Raw genomic sequence first — 14,720 nt, 5'->3', positions numbered from 1 at the left:
ATGATGCTGGCAGGCTGGTTGTCAAAATAAGCTGATGGACTACTGGTTGGAGTTAAGGCAAACTGACAGGTAGACAAATAGAACACTGGCGCTGTAAAGCTCCAGTGTTAATGGTAAATTATTCAGGCATGTTCATTGTAAAGATGAATTATCAGTAAACCTGAAACTAGTTTATTTCCAGTTAGCTTCATAGTTCAAGCAGAAAGAAAACAAGTGTTTGAAGGTTGTTGTTTTTTTTAAAGACTCCATCTACATTCACGGATGGATTGCAGAAACTATTGACTCCTCTTTTGTGTTTCTATCCAACAAAAGCACAACCTGTTCTGCTTATGAAGGGAACATGGGGATAATCTGACATTGTGAATGGGCGTGAAAACAAACCATCATTCAATTCAATCATTGTTCAATCATGTCAACATTACCTCAACACCTTCTACAATGAACACTGGAACAGTTTACCAACCAGCATACAGAGTTCAAACTGCACAGGATAACAGGTATTATTGCCAACGCAAAAGAGATTTGTGGGAATGTAATTTCTGGCAGCAGTTAATCAAAAACTCCACGATTGAAAAATCAATGCAAACATTTTAAAAAACAAGGTACCATTCAGAGGTTAGCGTGTCCTAGGTAAGTGACTCAAAGTCATCAACAGGTGACCCCACAAAAAGAAGGGTAAGGGTATACTTCGTTTTAACATTTATTTATATATTTAATATGCATTTAGTAATGCAGTTTATCTGATGTCATATTTAGCCAGTTTTAAGACCTGATGAGAACAAAATGATTTTTTATGGCTCAATATGTATAATCTTAGAAGTAAGAACTTGTGTACTTTTGTATTACCATGACTGGAGATTAAAACTTGGATGTCACAGTTATGAGCACTGCAACATGAGGCTCAACGGCACATCACTTAAATTCATATCAGTGGGTATTTATTGCTAAAAATTCTATCACATCAGGGTCTTGATAAATTAAATGAAAAATGTAAATATGTATTTATTCCGTTTTTGTTTTTTTTTTGCACTACTTTTAATCATTACTACGCACTGTGCCATTTATGGCCCATCAAGCTTCTGTGAGTCTCACTGTGAGTGCACCTCCTTACACTCACGTTACATATGAAGTATCACTGACAGGTGCCTGAGACAGGTGAAGCGAAGTAATCAATACTTATGTTCCCGTTAGTGCAATACAGGCTTTCCAACACATGTGAAGCCAAACAATAATTGCGCACTCATAACAAATGATACAAAGTGAAGCCTGCATGGACACGATCACTGTGTCAACTTGAACGGTGGTTTGTGGTTAGAGTAACAAACTATTACAAACAAAAGCTGCTGCCACACCAGGTCAAATCCCTCTATACCGCCGTCAGCTTCCTCCATGCTGCTACCTGTATGTTACTACTGCTAAAAACTGGTGCAGGAAATAAGGAACAACACAGAAGAACATTGACTCATCAGCCCAATAGATGAAAGGTTTTACAGTTTTATTATTGTTTGCGTGCACTGACGCCGTCCTTGATTATTAACTTGGAGTTGGTGGGGCTGATCCAATTTTCAGTTTGGAAATCTGATTTGTGGGAAGTTCCAAATGAAAATTTTCACTTGGGACTCGAGCATTCCAATTTAATCTGTAATGCACAGTAAACCTATAGAGCTTAGAACTTGCAATGCATTCTGGGTAGTTGCTGCCATGTTGTTTTCCACACAAAACAGAACAAACAGAAGCTAACAAGTAATAAAGAGGAAAACACGTTAATAAACCCTGAAAAAACACTTGGCTCTGTATGCACTGTATTACCAAAAGTTGATATTCCATTATCAACTCAGACTTGCATGAAACAGTCCCATAATGCACTGCACTTGACATGATGTCATGATCCCAAGCTCTATATGCAATGGAGGAAATGCCATTTGGACTTGTCAGAGCTAACCATAAAATATTAGCTAACAATGAACTTCCTAATTGACCAAGATAGGAAAGTAATGCAGGGAGAAAATAAAGGAGCTGAAACGAGATTCCAATGATACCCAGACGTATTTAGTCTTAAAGCAGGTTTATGAACAAAGGCTTGACACAGAAAAATGAAACTCAAGAACAAACACGGAGTGGGTTATGAATCAGCAACCTTCTTATTTGAAGCTCTTCGTGAACAGATCTGCCAAACAGATTTTCATATTTGTGAACAGGTGCACAAGACAAAAAGTCTTTTGTGTTCTCCACATCCTTCTGCTCCCTCGTTCATGTACAAACGTTAACGAGTCCCCGTTGGCAATTATGAAAAATGACAATTTAGGCAGCATTTTTTTCATATAATTAGAAACTAATTTAAATACATCCAAAAAGCAAAATCTAGAAGGACGATGACATGAATGACATTTGTGTTTGTGCAGCGTGGTTGCAGTGTGGTCTGTCTGTACATGTCAATGAACAACATGGACAAAAAGAGGCAGACAGATGTAATTATAAGCAGTGTGGTAGGGCAGGACCATTCCAAGTAGGACCACTGCAAACAAGTACAAGAACACATGCACACACACACAGACACACACACAATACATGGGACAGTGTCCTTGGCTGAAAATTGGGCTTTCTGGCCAATTGCCTCAGTCCACAGAGTCGGGAGATTATCCTAGTTTTCTCTAAACCAAAAGAAAAAGGGAGAAACAAGAGCAAATCTGAAGCATTAATGAGCAAAAAGATTGAAATTTGAGGGATAATTTAGGCTGCGTTGTTTAATTCAGCTAATTTTATTCAAATGCTTGTTATGTCGGTTAACATTCTGATTTTGTGACTTTAAAGTACCCAGCAGATTAGTCTGGTTTTCCCTTCTGAAAGTAAAAACATCAGTGGGTAAGATGAAGGAAGAGGATTTGGTTAAAGAAGTGCACTTATGAGATCAACTGTTTGTTTTTTTATTTTTTTATCCTGAATACAGCGACATACACAAAACTGTCCTCAAACTGTCTTTTTTAATTAAGTATACATGCATGGATCAGAAATACAGTAATGTGACTTTGCTCCAACTTTACTGAAAGACAAGTCAAAAGGTTTTTGAGATCAGTTGAAGCCTTTGGTGCAGCTTGTGTTTTAAAAAGAATACCCCGTCTTTGACGGTTTTTTGTCCACATGAGGAATTTGGAATAATGAAGTTGAACTGTTCTTGTAGTCTGCAGAAATCTATGTGATCAGTCGTCAAGTACTTGCTTGTGCTTGAAGTGATCATTGTTTCCTTAAATTCATCTTTTGAAGATCATAAAAAATGGCAAATGAAATTTTCTGTGTCTCTGGCTCAGTCAGTGCATCTCAACCTGTGCAGATGTTTTTGTTTCAACTGGTCTTGAGACATAGTGCAACATTAGGTGATTGTGTTATATGTGTGGCAAATCATGCATTTTAATAGACTGCTTGGTGTGCCAGTTATACGGTACATACTAAGATTTTGTATGTATGTTAGTCAGCAAGTACTGAGTTAATATTAGAAATCTAACCAGATACGTCCATCGTTTTATCCATTTGGAGTTTGTGAAGGCTTAAAGTTAGAGGTCGATCCACTTAGTTGGCTGGGATGTCAAGGATCTGTGGCTGATTACTGTCAGCTAACAGATGGACTGTTATAAGCCTCGAGATGAGCATTTTTGCCATCACCACCTTTGTACTGTAAAGCTGGATGTGACCAGTGAGGGATGGATTTGAGCAATGAGTATACCATTAAAAATATACAAAATGTCCAGTTACTGATTTGGGGACACACAGATATGTCAAACCACTAACTGAGCCCATAAACTCTGAAGGGAACTGAGGTGAGTTTTACTGAGGTGAGGGTCAAAGGCAATTTTCTAAGAGTTTTATAAAAGTTTTATAAAGGCTTTGTTCCAATCAAACCAAAGTTTCACCACTGATTTCATTTGTTACCTAACACTAATAATCGAATCGAATAGAATAGAATTGAATACAAGACCTCTATTTGTCATCATACAGGTATACCATGAAATTTAGAGAAGCACCCTGAGCACTGCACACAATTAAGACACATGAAGTAAAACCTTGATGTAAGTTCTTATTTTTGTACACGCACAGCAATTACAAGAAATACACACATATGCACTGCACAGTCCTTAATGATATTGCTCAGGATGAGTGGCAGTAGTGTGCAATATTATGACACGTCGTTTAGCACTTTAATGGACAGAAGCTTTTGTGTAGTCTGGATGTATGAGGCTTTGTGGCTCTGTAGCACCTTCCAGAGTGTGAAAAGGTGGTAGGCAGCATTAGAAGTGTCCTTAATGGTGTTTGTGGCCCGACATAACCACCGTTCTCTGTACATCTGTAAAGGTAGCTGAGTGTTGGTGGGGACTTTCTCAAGAGCCTTCTTGTCAGTCCCAGTGCAGCTGGCAAACCACACTAAAATTCTGAGTATACATTTCACTGAGCTACTATTGAAAGATACGAGCAGCTGTGAGGACAGGCTGGCTTCCCTCAGTTTCTTTGAGAAGCAGTGTGTTCTTCACTGAAGAGGTTGTGTTTAGAGTTCATGTCAGGTCCTGGGGGATGAGGAATTAAAAGTCAGACACTCTTCACAGGGTCTCCACGTATTTCTAGTGCTGTGAAAAAGTATTTGCCTCCTTCTCGATTGGTGATTTTGATGGAAGATGCAGAGTTTTCTGGAAACACTGCTCAACTACTCAGCGGTTGTGAATCTGTGAGAAACGAGATACAAACCATGTGGCAACCCTCTTTGTGACCGATTTCAGACAGTCATAGTCAGAAGTTAGCACTCATCAACTGGCTGAGGAATAAACATTTCTCCAGAGCGATCAGAGGTTGGCCAACTGGTCTCTAGGCCAGTATAACTGAGGCCTTAGCATTCCACCTCTCATCTTGATTTGGTCATTTCTACTTTTTTCTCAAAATGCTAATTCTGAGGCATCAAAACAAAGTACGAACCAATTGGTGATCTCATCCATCATTTGTATCTGTGATTACATTACTAATGTACTCACCATGCAAACTAATTCACATTATGGATACAGTATGCCAGTAAAAAAATGATAAGGTCTCAGTCACATAACGAAGAACATTCCTGAGTCATGAGTAGTAGATTACACAGCTGAAAAAAATGCACACTCTTGTTGGCATAATAGCAAACATGATTGGCATAGCCTTCTTCACATTTATCGCACAGGCTGATGAATGATACGCAGAGGTACCTACAACATTTACCAAGTTGTCTTTGTCAGTTACTGGGATGGCAGAAGCACTCACAAAACCATCAATATCTTCTTGATAGCAGTAACAACCTTGTTACCCTTTAATATCAGCAGTAAATCAGTTTAACTGTTTTTCTCCCTTAAAAAAAAAAGGTAAAGGTAAAAAAAATTGTGGTACAGTAGTAATTGTTGAATGATTACACACAAACCACCTTATGTTCAGTATATATGAGAGACTGAGATATAAAGCCACAGGGTGTGAGGCAGACTTTGTCACTTCTTTATTAAGTTCATGTGGTTTTAGATAATTGCTTTTTACATCAGGAGGCATGTGTTCTAATTTACCTGAGGTGAGGAGCTCAGAGGGGAGGTGTTTTCACTGTCAAAGCCATTAAAAAGGTAAAAATAAAGACAATTACTGCCACGAAGGACATTTATGAGTTTGACATACAGATGTACTTGGATTAAGGTTGTACTACAGTGACTCTTTTGGTTTGGTTAATGTTATTTGTAAGGAGGTGCAAAGTTTTTCAGTTCATTGAATTGTTAGGCATGAAGTAATTAGAGCTCATAGAATCAGCATCTTTGTTTTAAATCTACAGTATTTCTATTGTCTACATGACAGTACTTCTTTAAAATGAGCCAAATGTACTTGTACATGTACTGTTGGACCACTTCTCTTTTGGTTGAGCTGTTCTCTACAGCACTGACAAATTAACTCACCTTGACTCAACCGATTATATTTAGCATTGTACTTGAATCAGGCTTCTAAATGATGAAATATTTCCCTTATCTCTAACACCGGACTGGAAGGCGCTTGTGCCATATCTGCTTTGTAAGAATATCATTATAAATCTATATTTCTTTTGAAGACCAAGGCCCAGTAAACTAAGCTGACATGCTATGCATGTATGTGGTCCTCCAATCCAAGATGTTGTTTTATGGTCTATTTCTCAGTGTATGAAAATCACTATATCACTATAAAGCCACATCCCAACATTAGTACTGAAGTATAAACATTCAAGTGTTTAAGTTTTTTCTCGATTTAAAAAAAAACCTACTTTCTAAAAGCACTGCATGATATCATAATGTCATGCAAAATTTCCTGAATACCAGGACAAGACAATATTGTCCAAGTGTCAGTTAAAGGAAACTATAATATGGTGGAGGGGGGCTTGGAAGGAGGGCTCAGAATATAAAGAAACAAAAAAACAGGACCACGGGAGTCCAAAACAGGCCGACGTTAGAGACGGTGCCCTAAGGGGAAGTAAGACCAAAGCAGGATGGGGAAGCCCATACCTCTGGCTCAAGTGGAGCGGAATCAGACAGCAGAGCACAAACCACTGGCTCAGCTAGAATGGGACCAGATGGCACAGAGACCTTTGGCAGGTCAGGACCAGATGACGCAGAGACCTCAGGCGCAAAAGGATCTGATGGTGTGGAGACCTCTGGCTGAGAAGGAGCAGACTGGCACTGTACAGGGCACACAACAGGCTCAGAACCCCATGCCAGGACCCTGCAGACTCCATGTCAATCAGCAGTGTGGGTCCGTGGTGCGGGGCATCAGGAAACTAGCAGATGCAGGAGGCTTGGACGGCTCGGCTGAGCACCCAACTGACGCAGGAGTCTGCATTGGTTTTAGAGCCTCTGAGGGTCCAGAGTTGGCTGAGGCCACAAAGTCAGTCTCTAGGTCTGAGTTTCTGTCACTGGGGAAACCAGTTAAGTAGCGCTACAAACTGTCTCAGAGGGAACTGGCCAGGTGGCAAAGCATCATAAAGAGTCTCTAAATATACAGTTTCCAGATTTGCAAGTTTAGTAACTCTTTGAAAGAGCAGGGACTCAATGTACAGTGTTGTATTGAGCTCACTGGTAACAGTTTAACCCTTGAATTTAGCAGGTAAGAAAGCACTGAAAGTCTCTTGAGGTGCTAACTTGGAAACAAAGCTGTAGCTTGAAAGCTCAACAAAAAACAAAGACACAATAAAACATAAACTCACGCGATGTGGAAACCAGAACAGAGAGACTAAAGAACTCACAGATAACTTGGGAACACATAGCATGAGGGCACAACAACAACAAGCAGAGGAAGACAGAGGACACCAGATAATGAAAGGATGGGAAACATATCGGGCATAACCAGACAGGGGAAGCAAAACTGAACACAATGCAGGTAAGATAATGGACTGTCAAGGAAATGCAGGAAATACACTGAGACACAGACTAAATAATAATAATTATAAATTTTATTAATAAAGCACCTTTCAAGACACCCAAGGACACTTTACAATAGGATTCTTTTTTTAATTGAAAATTGAACACTATTGGCTGATAGTATCAGCCGGGCAGAAGAAGTTTTGTATTATCTGGAATTTCACTGGGAGCCAGTGAAGTGGTTGGATTTCGTGCCAATAAGGAGGATTTCAGTTTTATTCTCATTAAGCTTGAGAAAATTAGAGCTAAACCAGGATTTTAATTTGGATAGTAAGGGAAGAAGAAGGGAGGGAGAACTCAGGCCTGCAGGAGAGATATAACTGGGTGTCATCAGCAAAACAGTGAAAGTCAAGATCAAATTTGCAGAAAATGGTACCTAGAGGGAGGATGTATATTATGTAGAGAAGAGGGCCTAAGACTGAACCTTGGGTGCACCAGAGGTGACTGGGAATAGATGAGAGCAGAATGATTTCAGTTGAATAAACTGGGAGCGGTCAAGGAGATATGATTGAAACCAGGCTAGGGGTGTGTCAGAGATACGAAGAGAGGAAAGTCTGCTTAGAAGGATGGTGTGAGAGATGGTGCTGAAGGCTGAGCTCAGATCCAAAAGGACGAGAATGTTGAGAAGACCATAGTCAGCTCCGATTAGACATGAGCGAAAACCAGATTGAAATCCCTCATAGATGTTGTTATTAACCAGGTGTGAATGAAGTTGAGCTGCAACTACATTTTCGAGTATTTTAGAGATGAAGGGTAGATTAGAAATTGGACAGAGGTTGTTAAAGTTGTTAGGATCTAAGGACTAAGACATTCAACTTGGGAAGAGAGCAAACAAGGGAGCGAGAGCAAGGGACACAAATTGAGATAAGTAAACATGGAGACAAGACATTGTGATGACAGAGATGAGGGCAAACCCTAAAAGAAACTAAATGACCTCATGTAGTTTTCAGGCCCAAGAGATGCATAATATGACTGATCCAGTGTTTTGTGCTTATACGTTTTCTAAGACCCAGAACCACAACAATTATTTTACATTTACTGATTTGCAATACTGCCTTGGAAGCCCCTCATCTGAAAGGATACTGGGACAGACACAAATACTTCTTTGTATTGAGTTTTGCTTACCAGAGATCCTAACTATCTTAATCCATAGTAACCCAAACCTTTAGTAGGAAATTGTGTTTTAAAATCCGAGACTGAAGTGATGATGTTGACAGCTAGCCTAACTATAAGCTAACTAGTAAATAACAAAAAAAGGAAAAAATGTTCATGGAGGGGTGAATGTGTGGTATTGTCTGTGGATGGTCAGGTCTGTGGATTCCAGTAAAATAGCCTGGACTGCATGAACAGGGAGGTAACTGAACTACTTAATGTTAGACTGAAATTGTTAAATGTTGCCATTATTGTACTTAAATTTGTAAGCCTTGCCTTAAACTGCATGATCAAAGACATTCTTTGTTTCTATTGTCTTCCCCAGCCTGTTGAATGGTGAGGGGGGCTATAGTGTAACTGTAGGCACATCATATGTGAAGGTTCTTCTTTCTTAGTTAGTAAGGATGTTTTACTTCCTGCTCTTTATCTCCTCACCTGTGTTTGTATATGGTAAACCGTTAGAGGAAGCTAAGCACTATACAGGGTGAGGGGAGATGACCCTTTCTCAGCAGGAAGTCACACAAATGCACTCCCATCCATACACACTCACGTGCACATACATACACACACATTCTCACACATGCATACACACACACTCAGTGCCTGAGTTTTATGACACACCATAAAACTTAAAACTTGGGGGTTTTACAATGGGTGTTTCTGTAAACTGTGTGTCACACAATAAAAGGCTGCAGGGGGTGCTGATTCTTTGGAGTGGGTTTGGACACCGAGGGCAGAGGTGCTGCTGGGCGGGCTCCCCTTGCTAGCAAGTAAAACTGGTTGAACTGTTCTGTGTTGCTTTGTTCACGAGAATAAGTCTGAACTAGCGGGCCTGCTGAAGCGCAGACCCAACACTTAACCATAAAGGCTGCTTTTGCCCAGTCTAACAAATGACAAAGGCACAAAACCAGTATGATATTAACCAGTTAGATGTGCTGATTTTAGGGTTTCAAAGATTCATTTAGAATGCAAAGCGGTATCTGACATAGTACTTTGGTACCTCATTTTATTGCATTATCTCTAAACTGGATACATCAAAGAAAAACTTACTGTGTGAAAAGACCCAGAAGAAGGTGTTTAGTGGATGAAATTCCATGATATTAAAATCATATTAGATGTTTGTTCCACTGACTTTAAAAAAGGTAATGAACGCACAAATTATTCTTGAACCACAGAATCACAACATAAAAGGTGAAAAAACCCAACGTAATTGCTTCCTTTTTTATGATTCAGAGTGAAGATGTTATTAGTGCTTTGGCAATTGAGGGAAATACATTTGTCTTGTCTTTTTAATAGGTGCACGTGCAACCACTGCCAGTCACCCATGTTCATAATGGATTTCATTTATGGACAGCAAATGTCTCTCCCTTAGCAACAAAAAGACATTCAATTTGCAGTTACATTTGATAAGTTTACCAGGAAGCCTTCTGTCAAGGTCCAATGACAAGAAATATTTCAATAGTTGGTCACACAATGGTTGAGTTAACAATATAAAACCTTTCGGTCATCACATTTAATTAAATTGGTATCTACAGTAGATACTGCTTCTCATAACACTTCAGATATTTTCTTTCATATTGGAATGAGATTTCTTCTTAAATGTACATTTCTGAATGCTTTTTTGTTGTTGCAGGGCTGTAGGTCACATTTTCGTTGAGGAAATTATTTCAAGTAAACCGAGGAGTGTATATCCTGCTGCCATACACGGTGTACTATGTATGGCTACTTTAACACTAGTCATTTTACCTCCTGGCATTTTATCATGTTCCTATGTACATCTATCACTACAGCCGTCTTCCTCTGTTTGTCTACCACCATTTTGTCCGTCTGTATCTGGAAGTCCCACAGGATCTTAGCTCTCCACCACCCTTGGGGGCGTGTCCCATTTTGACCTCAGGACTTCCAGCCCATACTCGGCACAGATGTTGCTGTACACTATACCGGCCACTTGGTTATGGCGTTCCATGTATGCTTTGCCTGCTAGCATCTTGCCCCCTGCTGTTATGTGCTGGATTGTCTCAGGGGCATCTTTACACAACCTGGGGTCTTGCCTGGTGTGATAGACCCCAGCCTCTTTAGATCTTGTGCTCAGAGTTTGTTCCTGTGCTGCCATGATTAGTGCTTCTGTGCTGTCATTCCAGCTTTGTTCAGCCATTTGACAAATTTCTCTATATCACCCACTTCTTCTGCCTGACGGTGGTACATGCCGTGCATGGACCTGTCTTTGAATGATGGTTCCTTCTCTTGCTTCTCTTCCTTTTTCTGGTTTCTGCTGGCCGAGGTATTCACTAAGCACGTGGTCAGTTGTGGCCATCTTCCTGATGTACTCATGGATGTTCATCGTCTCATCCTAATTATTGGTTCTGACACCGACTAGTCTTCGGCCTCCCTCCTTCTGCTTAGTGTAAAGTCTCATGGGGATGTATTTGGGATGAAACCCTCCATGCATGCTTAAGAGCTTTCTCGTCTTGATGTCAGTGGCTTCTCCTCGTTTGGCCAGCTAGCAGCGCATCTGACAATCAGCATGGCATACGTGTGAATTTCCCAAAACTTGTTCTTAGCATTCAACTGACTCCTCAGGACTTGCACCACTAGCTGCAGGTATTTTGTGGATTCAGCTTTCCTACTGGTCTCTTCATGGTTCCCATTTGCCTTTTGGGTTCTCAGGTACTTGTAGCTGTCCTCAATGTCTACAATCTTGCTTCCTGGTATTCCAGTCTCTTCAGTTCTGACCAACTTTTACATGCTCAGTTGTTGTAAAAGCATGTAAGTGTTTTAGTAGTTTTACAGTTGATGAAAGTAAACTTTATATTTTGAGGATTTTGTCTAAACTGGCCAAACATGTCTAAAAATGCAAATCCCTGCCTTAAAGGAGTTCAGAAGAACAAACGTTAGGTCATTTGTAAGATTGTTATGAAATGAAAAACTGCTCTTATTACATGAAAATCCCATACATTGTTACTTTAGAACTACTTTAGATTAAATTGATTAAAACAGTAGTTTTTAGTGGAGCATGCTGCCATTTAACTCGGTTCAAGAACAGCCTCGCCCTGCAGCTCACTGTGTTTGTCTCAGTCACTTTATGAGCACATTCGTTAGAGGACTAAATAGATTTTTGCAGAGAATGTTTTCTCTGTAGGTAATTATGGAAATGGTGGTGTTTCCTGCACATCTGTTCAAGCAGTCTGTTCTCTTTGGGTACTGACAAATTACTTTACAGGAAATGCGGAAATAACTGCAGAGAAGCACACAGAAATGCAAATGCACCGTACATGCTCACTAGTTTACATGAAAACACGTGCACGTCTTACATGCAAATGCAGCTGAGTTTTCACATTGTACTTAATGCATCCTGTTATAAATGACAGCATAAATTCAGATCAACCCACGCATACAGCCACATTCATAAATGCAAAATACCCGCTCACTTCAGCTGAAGGACCTTTATGAGTGTAGGCACAGATGAAAACATAATGAAGAACACACATACTCACTCAGTTTATCAGTGTAATAATGTCTACTGAGATCTGTTCCTCCCTGTCCACACACACACACACACACACACACACACACACACACACATTAGCACAAAAGCACTCTTGCAAACATGTGGAGTGAGAGAAAATCACCACTAATAATCTAAAACCCAGCGGCTCGAATTTTTGAGGATATAATGAGTTTTAGACTGAAGAGCCCTTTTAATCACCGCCGAACACACAAGGACAAAGATAAGCACAGCTGTTTGTGCGTTGCACGAGAAGCCCTGACAATGTGCAAGTTTTTAGAACTGATACCACCTTTGTTGACATGGACTACATGCACCCACAAAGTTCTGCAATTAATATTCAAAATAATATGATACCCAGTTTTTCATTATTCAGTGTTTATTTGTATTGCCAGTACTTGTTTTTAATAATTAAATGATTTAGTAAAATGTCAAAAAAAATACTTTTGGTTAAACTGTGATAGTCCACGGTGACAGTTAAACACCCTTTGAGTCAAAAAGAAAGAAAAGCGACATTTTCTTTTTAGACTACCATGACCTGGATGACTGTGAACCTACACAGACATATTTCAAGTATTGAAGCAATAAAGATACTAGAAAAAGCAGTCAATTCAATGTCATCAAGGCTGCTTTATGGACTAGTTGAAATCAAAGATTTTCTCATTTACCAGAGCAAAAAAAAAAAACTATTTAGCAAAAAATAAATAAATAAATAAGAAAAATACAAGGTACCAAATTCTACTGTTTATAGACTGTATATAAAATATGTAGCCACTGCAACATCAGTAATTAGATGGTATTGACAAAAATATTCACCTTCAGGCTTCAAAAACCAAACTGAGTAAGCTTTTTGAAAGGATGAGGGGCATTTCTCACTATCTAATATAATAATAAGGTTGGTCATAAGGTCACAAAGTTGGCTTACTCTAAACCAAACCATATTTTATGATCATTGTGGAAATTAATGGGATATCACAGTGTTCTCTTGATCAGAGACACTTGAATACTGGGAATTGAGACTCGTCAAGAAGGTGATTGCTGGGCCGCATCTCTGCAGATGTCTGTAACAACCAGAAATTGTTCAGTCCCCAGGATCGCGCCTCCTTGCATAAATAGACCAATATGGTGTAGTTAAGCCCATCCTGGGCCGACTGGTTTGAGTGGTGGAACATCAAAGCCATTTAGGTAAAACTGAAATGACCATCGCTGAATGGAGGAGGGGCCTAAGAGTACATCTTTCACCATCTTACAATGCTGTTATTGCAGCCATTCTCTAATTCTCTGTGAGAATAAATGGTCATGGCAATTATATCCGCGATCATGAAACTGACCTCACGGCTCATTGCTATGCAGCGGTGTTAGTTTTGATCATTATGCAGCTGCTTTGTTTATAAGGCTGGGGAAAGTCAGTTCAGTCAGCTGAGACTGAAGAAATCATTTGGATGAGTGATGAAACACTTCTCCCACTGAAAATGCTATGTCCTGATGAACTGGACCAACGTTCAGGTCTTTACCTGAATTACTGAGCATGCATCAACCAGATTTTATTTGTAGCCAAGGGATTCTCCTACTGCCTGCCTTTGGAAAGAATGCAGGTTGAAGCCACTTCCTCACTGGCTTGTTTCATGTTTCAGACCTGAATGCTCCAGCAACTTTTACATAGTTTTGGTGTTCCTGTTAGATTCTACGGCCATCAATGAGACGCATTTCAATTCAATTCAATTTTATTTATATTCATATCCATGTAAAAGCCAGACAGTATAAGAGGGAAAACCCCAACAATCAAATGGCTGCCGTAAACAGGAAATCAGGGATAGGGTGGGGAGAAAGATCTGGGGCAAACTCAAACCCAGGCTCCTAACCTTCTGCATAGGGGTTGCCTGCATGATCAGATGAGCTATAGTGTGTCCCAGATAACCCCACCCATTTTTTGGGGTTTATAATTACCATAAATGAAGGTTTGTTATTAGCTCATTTGATCCACACATAAAATCTTCCAGCAGAACCAGGCAGCTATCTGGCCTGATCTGTTGGGGAGAGAGGAGAGTAAAGATGAGCATCTGAGAAACAACAAGCAGGTTAGTGGGGTCAGTGACTGGATGTCAGACACATGCAGCTCTGCAGGAGAAAGCAAAAGAGGGGGCAGAGAGGAAAATGTACAAAATATGAGAGAAGAGTCACATCTTTCTAGGATGGGTAAAGGATGGACAGATGGTTGTGGGATTGGTGAATTAGAATGGTGAACAGAGGAAGATGGGGAGAGACAGAATGTTTTTTCTTCCTTTAGGATTCTTTACATCTGAATTCCAGCCACCTACTGTCTAACAAACCATTGGCTTCTACATCTGGATCCACTTCTCCCAAATCTCCACAGTTCCATTGTTCTCCTCTATCCAGAATGTATGTCTCTATATGTAGTTTGATTTAAGGACCCAGTATACAGACACAGCACAGATAGGGAGTCAGCAGGCAGACGGGTACTAATGCACTGTCTAATTTAATCAAAACAAGGAGAGGAAACAAGAGCAAAGGTGGGAAGTAGAAATACAGTCCTTCAGACTTCCTGCCTATTGGCTCCTGACTTTAGTTTCTTCTTCTCTTCATGTCTTTGCTTGGTCTTTCTGCCGATGATC

Source organism: Neolamprologus multifasciatus, chromosome 2, assembly GCF_963576455.1.
Source record: "Neolamprologus multifasciatus chromosome 2, fNeoMul1.2, whole genome shotgun sequence".
Classification (NCBI taxonomy): Eukaryota; Metazoa; Chordata; class Actinopteri; order Cichliformes; family Cichlidae; genus Neolamprologus; species Neolamprologus multifasciatus.
Note: the sequence above shows the minus strand (reverse complement) of the source record.